The sequence below is a fragment of the Miscanthus floridulus genome, chromosome 16, assembly GCF_019320115.1.
Source record: "Miscanthus floridulus cultivar M001 chromosome 16, ASM1932011v1, whole genome shotgun sequence".
NCBI classification, from domain to species: Eukaryota; Viridiplantae; Streptophyta; class Magnoliopsida; order Poales; family Poaceae; genus Miscanthus; species Miscanthus floridulus.
In genome coordinates this window covers 5,401,254-5,409,017 of record NC_089595.1, presented here as the reverse complement: position 1 = coordinate 5,409,017, position 7,764 = coordinate 5,401,254, and the positions used below count along the sequence as shown (strand labels likewise).

General features: G+C 44.9%; 1 pseudogene; it reads left to right on the top strand.

Annotated features, from left to right (window-relative positions):
* The first annotated feature begins 789 nt into the window (after positions 1-789).
* LOC136513819 (villin-1-like) lies at positions 790-6,015 on the top strand (annotated as a pseudogene).
* Positions 6,016-7,764: the final 1,749 nt, after the last annotated feature.

Here is a 7,764-nt window from a genome sequence, read left to right as displayed (position 1 = left end):
TATCTAACTAACTGTAATAATCTAAGTATTCTATCTACACTGATTTAAATAAACTAACTATTCTACCTATATTAAACTAGGCAACATATCATGTGCAAACCAATCAACCTGTGCAAATTTGAAAACTATCGATCAGGACCACTAGATGCTGATCCAATGGATGGGGTAAGGAGGCTTAAGCGCAAAAAAAAAGGCCGGCGGGTGGGGGGCTTAAGTGCAAAAAAATCCCACCTCTCACCCCATCCATTGGATCAGCATCTAGTGGTCCTAATCGGTAGTTTTTAAGTTTGCACAGGTTAGTTGGTTTGCACCTGATACGTTGCCATTAAACTAAACCCTAACCATACTCACTATACTAATTATACTAACTATTGTAATCACTATACTAAACGACATCACAAACCTTAACTACCAATCAACCAAAATCACGAAATCGACCAAAAAAATTCACAAACCCTAAATGCTCGTCTCATCCAAAAAATTAACAATAATAACGAAATCGAGCGGGGCAGTACCTTGGCTAAGAAGGGGCAGACCTTGGGGGCTCACCCCTGACGACCACCGGCGAGGAGACGGCCGCCGGCGGTGGTCGTGAGGAGGAGGCGCCCAGGAAGAGGTTGGGGTGACCTTCAAAGCAACGGCGGGCGGTGGTGGGAAGGAACGCGCGTGTTTTGTTCCCACCCCAAATTCCCACCCCAACCTCACTCGCGCGCGTGTTTTGCTCGCCTTTCCCTTTCTCGGTTAGCTCGCCATTTTTTTTAATCAGAAATAAACAAACGCTCGGCGAGCTGAGCAGAGCAGCACTAGCTGCAGCGGCGAGTGAGCTCCCACTTGCATTACCTGCTTGCTTCTGCTCCCCTGCATCTGCGACCGTTCCAGCGGCCGCCGCCGGCCCGGCCGACTCGGCGGCGACGGCGACCATGAAGGGCGTCGACGATGCGTTCCTCGGCGTTGGCGACAAACCGTGCGTCCCCTCCTCTCATCCTCCCCACCTCATTCCTTTCGGTTTTGTTCTTTTACTGTCCTGTTCGGTTGTATTATTCTTGTTCTCTGCTAGTACAAGAATCTAGATTCGGGCCTGCATTTGAATGTGCCTCACGCATCCTACTGCTACTTTTATTTATTCCCTTTTTTCCTTTATATAAGGGATGCTGTCTTTTGCTTAGGAACCAATTATTTACCTGCAGCAAAGTTACTATATATACTACTCCAAGCATGATTTCACCCTTTTTGTTATATGAATGAAAAATATGGATCCTTATGATTCTGGAAGTGAATCTGGGATGCTAGGGGGGGAATGGCTACCATGATGCTGAAACTGAAAGCTGAATGTACCATTTAATCTGGCCAATTTACTTTCTCTATTTCACCCCTGCTCTGTAAAAAAAATGTTGTTCCCATTCCAGAGGGCTGTCCATTTGGTGCATTGTTGGGAGCAGTCTGGTCCCAGTTGCAAAACACCAGCACGGCAAGTTCTACACCGGCAGCACCTACATCATACTGAATGTATGTGCTCCTATCTCTGCGCCAATCGGCCTCTCCAGGTGTGAAATTGTGTAGCTCGTTGCCAATTTACGCTGCTTGAGTTCACATGTTCTGTATTTTCTCAGACAGCCGAGCTGAAATCCGGGTTTCGCCGACACGATGTGCATTACTGGGTTGGGGAGGAGTCCAAAGAGGTGTGTGCTCTTGAATCTTGAATTCTTGATGCATCAACAATGGTCCCCCAAATCAAGACTTTTGCTTTGCTGTGCCTTTTTTTGGTTATGACTTTGTTTGTGTCCTCTGCACTGGGTTGTGGTTCTGGTCACCTAGGAAGATTGTCTCATGGCCTCAGACAAGGCTGTTGAGTTGGACGCGGCACTGGGCTCCAGCACGGTCCAGTACAGGGAGACACAGGGCGAAGAATCTGACAAGTTCTTGTCATACTTCAAACCGTGTGTCATCCCAGTACAAGGCTGCTTCTTTTCGCACCTGAAAGGATCTGGTGATAGATCCAACGCCACCACGATATTTAGGTGCGAAGGAGAGCACGTTGCTCGTGTCACGCAAGTAAGAGGTCTACTATCTCAAGATTTTCATTCGTTTGCTGAAATGCTGATGCAAGACAAACCTGCTGTGTTTCGAATCCTGTCTCAGGTGCCGTTTTCACGGTCCTGTCTGGATCACAAATCGGTCTTTATTGTGGACACGCCGTCAAAGATTTTCCTTTTCAGTGGCTGTAATTCTAGTATGCAAACAAGGGCTAAAGCATTGGATGTTGTTAAGCATCTGAAGGAGAACCGACACTCCGGCAGATGTGAGATCGCGGCAATAGGTACAGCTATAGACAATTGATCTTGCAAAATAGTGGCTGGAAAGATGCTAGCTCTAATTTTGTTTACATTGTCACTGATTGTAGAGGATGGAAAGCTTGTTGGTGATTCTGATGCTGGAGAGTTCTGGAACCTGTTTGGAGGCTATGCGCCTATTCCTCGTGATTTACCTGACACAGTCAAGGAAGGGCCACCAACTGCACCATCCAAAAAACTTTTTTGGTAATTACTCCCTGCTTAATTTAGACTTAACTAGCCTGAAATTGCACGTCGCGAGATGTTTGGTATGCTTTCCTGCCTGCAGGATCAATAAGAGAAACCTTGTTCCATTGGAGGCACATTTGTTAGATAGAGAAATGCTGAACTCAGACAGAAGTTACATGCTGGACTGCAGCACTGAAATATTCATATGGATGGGGATGACAACACTGGTTTCGGAGAGGAAGTCATCTGTTACTGTCCTAGAAGTAAGCAGATGAAACCTCATTATATTCCTTTCTTCTTCTATTACTACAGGCGTTCAATGTTTGAAACCAATATCTTTTCATTTCTCTAGGATTATGTGCACTCCCAGGGCAGGTCATTCAACGTTGTCACATTTATTATGACAGAAGGCCATGAAACTGTTGATTTTAAGCTGCACTTTCAGCATTGGCCCAGGAATGTTGAGCTAAAGTTATATGAGGCTGGCCGAGAGAAAGTGGCAGGTGTGAGGACCATGGTGATTTTGTCCATCAATTGTTTTCATCTAGAACATTGTAAAGTCGTGATAGGGTCTGATGCTAAATCATGGTACAGCTATTTTCAAGTATCAGGGCTATGATGTCACAGAAATTCCAGAGGATAAACCTCAGCAGCTCATCAGTTGTAATGGCAGTCTGAAGGTAATGTTCCCTACCTAGGTGTTGATATGTATGTACCATTTTAAAAAAACATTAAAATTGATTGCAGGTGTGGTTGGTAGACCGTGGTTGTACAAACCTCCTTAGCACTGAGGACCAGGAGCAATTGTACACTGGAGACTGTTATATCATACGGTACAGCTGTGTGGAAGATGGAAAAGATTACCATCTGTTCTTTGCCTGGTCCGGTAAGAATAGTGTAAAGGTACGTTCTTTGTGCATGGAACCTTTTAATATATCAAAGAAAAGGCTGTTGAAAACATGGCCACAACTATTAGGATCCAGATCTATTGTTTGGCTCTGTTTGCACATACATGTGTGGCAATTGTTCAGTGTTTTGCATGTTACTTAACCTGTGCATTTACCTGCAGGACGATAGCATGGTGGCAACATCATTAATGTCTAGCATGGCTGGTTCAGTCAAAGGGCATCCAGTTGTGGTCAGCTAATTCAGCCTTTCACCCCTAAAAAGTTCCACATATGTTCACTTGCTGTTTTATTACTTTATTTGCAACATGTATCTCAGGCACAAGTTTTTGAGGGCAGAGAACCAGAATTGTTTCTCTCAGTGTTCAGGTCACTAATCATTTTCAAGGTACGCAATGCGTGTTCATAAGTGTTTTGTTCTGCAGTCAATGCACTTGAATATTAATTAGAAAAATAGGAGCGAAGCAAATGCATAACATGGAAATTAATACTTCGAGTCAGTGCAAAACTTGGATATTAATACTTGAATTTGTTGTCTTATTTTCTTTCCAGGGGGGCAGGAGTGCTGCATATAAGAATTCTGTTCTACAGAAAAATCCTAGAAATGGATATCATCAGAAGGAAGGAGTCGCCCTGTTCCGTGTTCATGGTCTTAAACATGATTGTGTGCAGGCCAATCAAGTTGATCTGGTGAGTTTGCTAAAAAAAAGGACCATACACACACAATCAGCTTCATAACCTGAATCATACATACATTACTTTGATGCTGCTCTAAAATCTTTTCCTGTGCATGGATTACTTAACTAAATGCAGGTTGCAAGTTCACTTAATTCCTCACACTGTTATATTTTGCAAGACAACGGTTTGTTCCTTACCTGGTTAGGAGGCCTCTCTTCACCAAACGATCATAATATACTTGACATGATGATGAGCAAGTTGTGTGTAAGGAGAATACGGCATGCAAATCCTTCTTTTCTTCTCAGTGATGATGTTGAATCTTTACAGACCATATACATTCTCTTCTGAACTATTGTAGCACCATTTTTGCAGCCGATGAAACAGTCTGAACCAGATCACTTCTGGAAAGCTTTGGGAGGACGATCAGAGTACTTGGAAAGAGAAGCGTGTGAAGGGTTGGCCTGCAGATCCACATCTGTATGCTTGTAGATTTGAACAAGGTATGCATACATTTTACACTGAACTTTAGATAATATCGTTGCATAGAATGTGTCTCTAAGCCCAAAGGATGATCTCTTTGCAGGTTTGCTCAAGGTGAGTGCTACCTTACTCCTTCCAATGATCGGCTAACTAGTATCTTGCAGGATCTGAAGCATGCTAAATAAACCCGGTTTTTTTAATCAAAAAATAAACCATGTTGTGGTTCATATCTTTAAGGTCAAGGAGGTATTCAGCTTCTGTCAGGACGACCTGGCAACTGAAGAAACATTGATTCTGGATTGCAATGACGATATCTACGTTTGGGTTGGGCTACACTCGGATATTACATCCAAGGAGCAAGCTCTCAATATTGGCAAGGTCACTAGTGATTCAGAACTATGATTTGTTATTATTGATTCAGGAACAACGCCCTTTGAAACCTGAGTTCTCTGTTTGTTTCTACATTCCTGCAGATGTTCCTTCAGGATAGCGCTGCTAACGGTGGAAGATCGATCGAAAAAACAGTGTATGCAATCACAGAAGGGGATGAGCCTGTATTTTTCAGAAACTTTTTCAGCTGGGACAATTCAAAGCAATCATCTGTGAGTTCAGAGCACACACAAATGGTGGACAATTCAAGATCTCATAAACTGCATCTCTGCAGTTCATCGATCAATGCATAAACAAACTCACCGGATGACAAGTCTGGTTTCTGTTGCACATGTAGATGGTTGGCAACTCATTTGAGAGGAAGCTGGCCGTCCTGAAAGGGCTCTCCAAAACTAGAGGTATTTGGCTGCTTCTAAATGCTGCTAATTCATTCAGCCCCATATAGAGCAAAGAAACTGAACCGCTCCTCAATAAAATTCCTAAGTCTAGACAGATAGCCAGCCTATCCTTAATGCTCTGTTTGACTAGATTCCTCTGTAAAATTCCTACATTATTGTCATGATATTGAGAGTTGAGAATTGAGACTGTCTGTGATGCAGACACCGGACAGAAGTATGCGCAGGCTGCCGTCGAGGAGGCCTGGGGTATCGTCGGAGCCGACCACACCGGAGCACCAGCACCAGCAGCAGCTGACGGCGAGGAGGGCTTTCGGCTCCGCGTCTGCTGGGAGGTTTGTCAGGGAGCGCTCTCCAGCTGCCGCACCGCCAACGTCATCGCCATCTCCCAAAAGCCGTTCCTCGTCCTCGACGTCGTCGACGCCCACCGCAGTGGCACGGCGGCTCTTCCCTGCCTCGGTGCACGCGTCGGAGGCCGTGCACGTGGTCTCCACGGGGACAGCTCGACGACGGTGATAGCTGGCCGGAAGACGTTAGCCGTTGTGTAATCGTGCACGATTGAACCATCTAGAGTTGTACTAGACGATGGAGTTGTACCACCGGCGTAAGTACGTGTTTGTATACAGAATTTGCCTGTCACACACTGAAAGTTTCTATTTCGAAGTGTGAATAGTCGCCACTAATAAGAAAACTAATAGGTTTCTCAGGTCGGAGCGCGGACGTCTGGCCCTCGCGTACTACGCCGGCTTCACGTGGGGGACTGCGTTGCTCCGTTTCCAGTACATGCGTGCGGCGTGCGCCCACACGAGCCGGTTTGTGCCCGCTCCGTTTTCTGCGCCTGCTGCTCGCGTCCTCTCCCCGCTCCCACATGCATGCACCGGGGCTGTGGCTGCGGCAGGTGGGTTTCACTGCATTATGTGCAACATTAGATTTATTTTTATAATGTCTAGATAAAAAATTTGTAACATACGTCTAAAATAGATGAAACATTTATGACATACACTTCAAACATCATTGCAACATGTCCAACATCTCGATCTATTTTTGAAACATCCAGATGCAACACTTGCAACATACAAAAAGAAGACAGATGAAACACTTGAAAAATATGTCTGAAATACTTGCAAAAAAAACACTTGAAAATACTTGAAAAGCCATTACAAACATTCGTAACATCCGATAAACACACAACATAAGTGTGCAGCATATGCAACATCCAGGTAAACACATTTACAACATACGTCCGAAAAAACAAATAAAACATTAGGATAGACGCTTGCAACAAACGTGTACAACCATTGCAACATATGCAACATCCTGACCTACTTTTGCAACATCCGTATGAAACACTTGCAAGATACCTCTAAAATATCTGAAATATTTGAATTGTACACTTGCAATATGCATCGTATCCCGGTGCGGCCTCCTTCACTGTCTGCATCGGAGCGCTAGCGCGCTGCAACCTTAGCAGGAGGCAAGGTCGGAGGGTTTCTGTGCCAGGGCCCGATGCTTCTCCTTGTGTTGGCAGTGGCTGTTGGCGTCGTCGGGCGACGTAGGCAGGGGAGCAAGAGCAGCGGGGTGTGCGAGCGGAACGGGAGCAGCAGGGCGGGCGCGCAGAGCAGGAGCAGCAGGGCGGACGCGTGGAGCAAGAGCAGTGCCGGGAGCAGCGTTAGGAGTGGCCGGGCGGACGCGCGGAACAGGGGTAGGAGTCGGGGCGGCCTTGGTCCGGGGTGTAAAACATCGCGGCGGATGGGCGGATGCGAATGGGGAAAATATCGTTGCTTTTTTTTTTAATAAACCGTGTATGCCGTGGTGAATGGAGCAGGCCCGAGAAGCGGTCTGCAGGAAGGATCATGTTCTCACATTGTGTTAAAAAAATGGTTCCGCACATTTCTAAAACTTTTCCAAGATTTAGTTAATAGCTGACCATTTAATTATATATGTTTTTTTTGCCAAAATAAATGTCTGGTATCTGTTATGAAATTTCGTTTGTCGTATTCACGCTCAATTAACAGTATTAGTGTTTTATAGTGCAAAATTCTAATTTCGAAATTCGGTAGGTTTCGTTCGAATTAATTTTTATATATAAAAAAGTATGGGACTCAAATATATTCTGGCCGAGCCCAACTCATTTTATTTCTCTTGTGCTCTCTCCCAAACCGGCCGAGACTCCTATTCTCCACTTGGCCTAGCCCATCTGACTAACTGGGGCGCCGTTTGTCATCTCCTCTCCGGTCACTCGGGTGTTGTCTGCCTTTTTCTGTTTTTCTATCTTTTTTCTCAGTGTTTGGTAAGCTTGAGGTTGCTAATATGTACCGTCATTAATTCCCTTTTAATGAAAAAATACATGTTTACAAGGTCGCGAAAATATGATTGCTATACTATCGAAACAAGCTA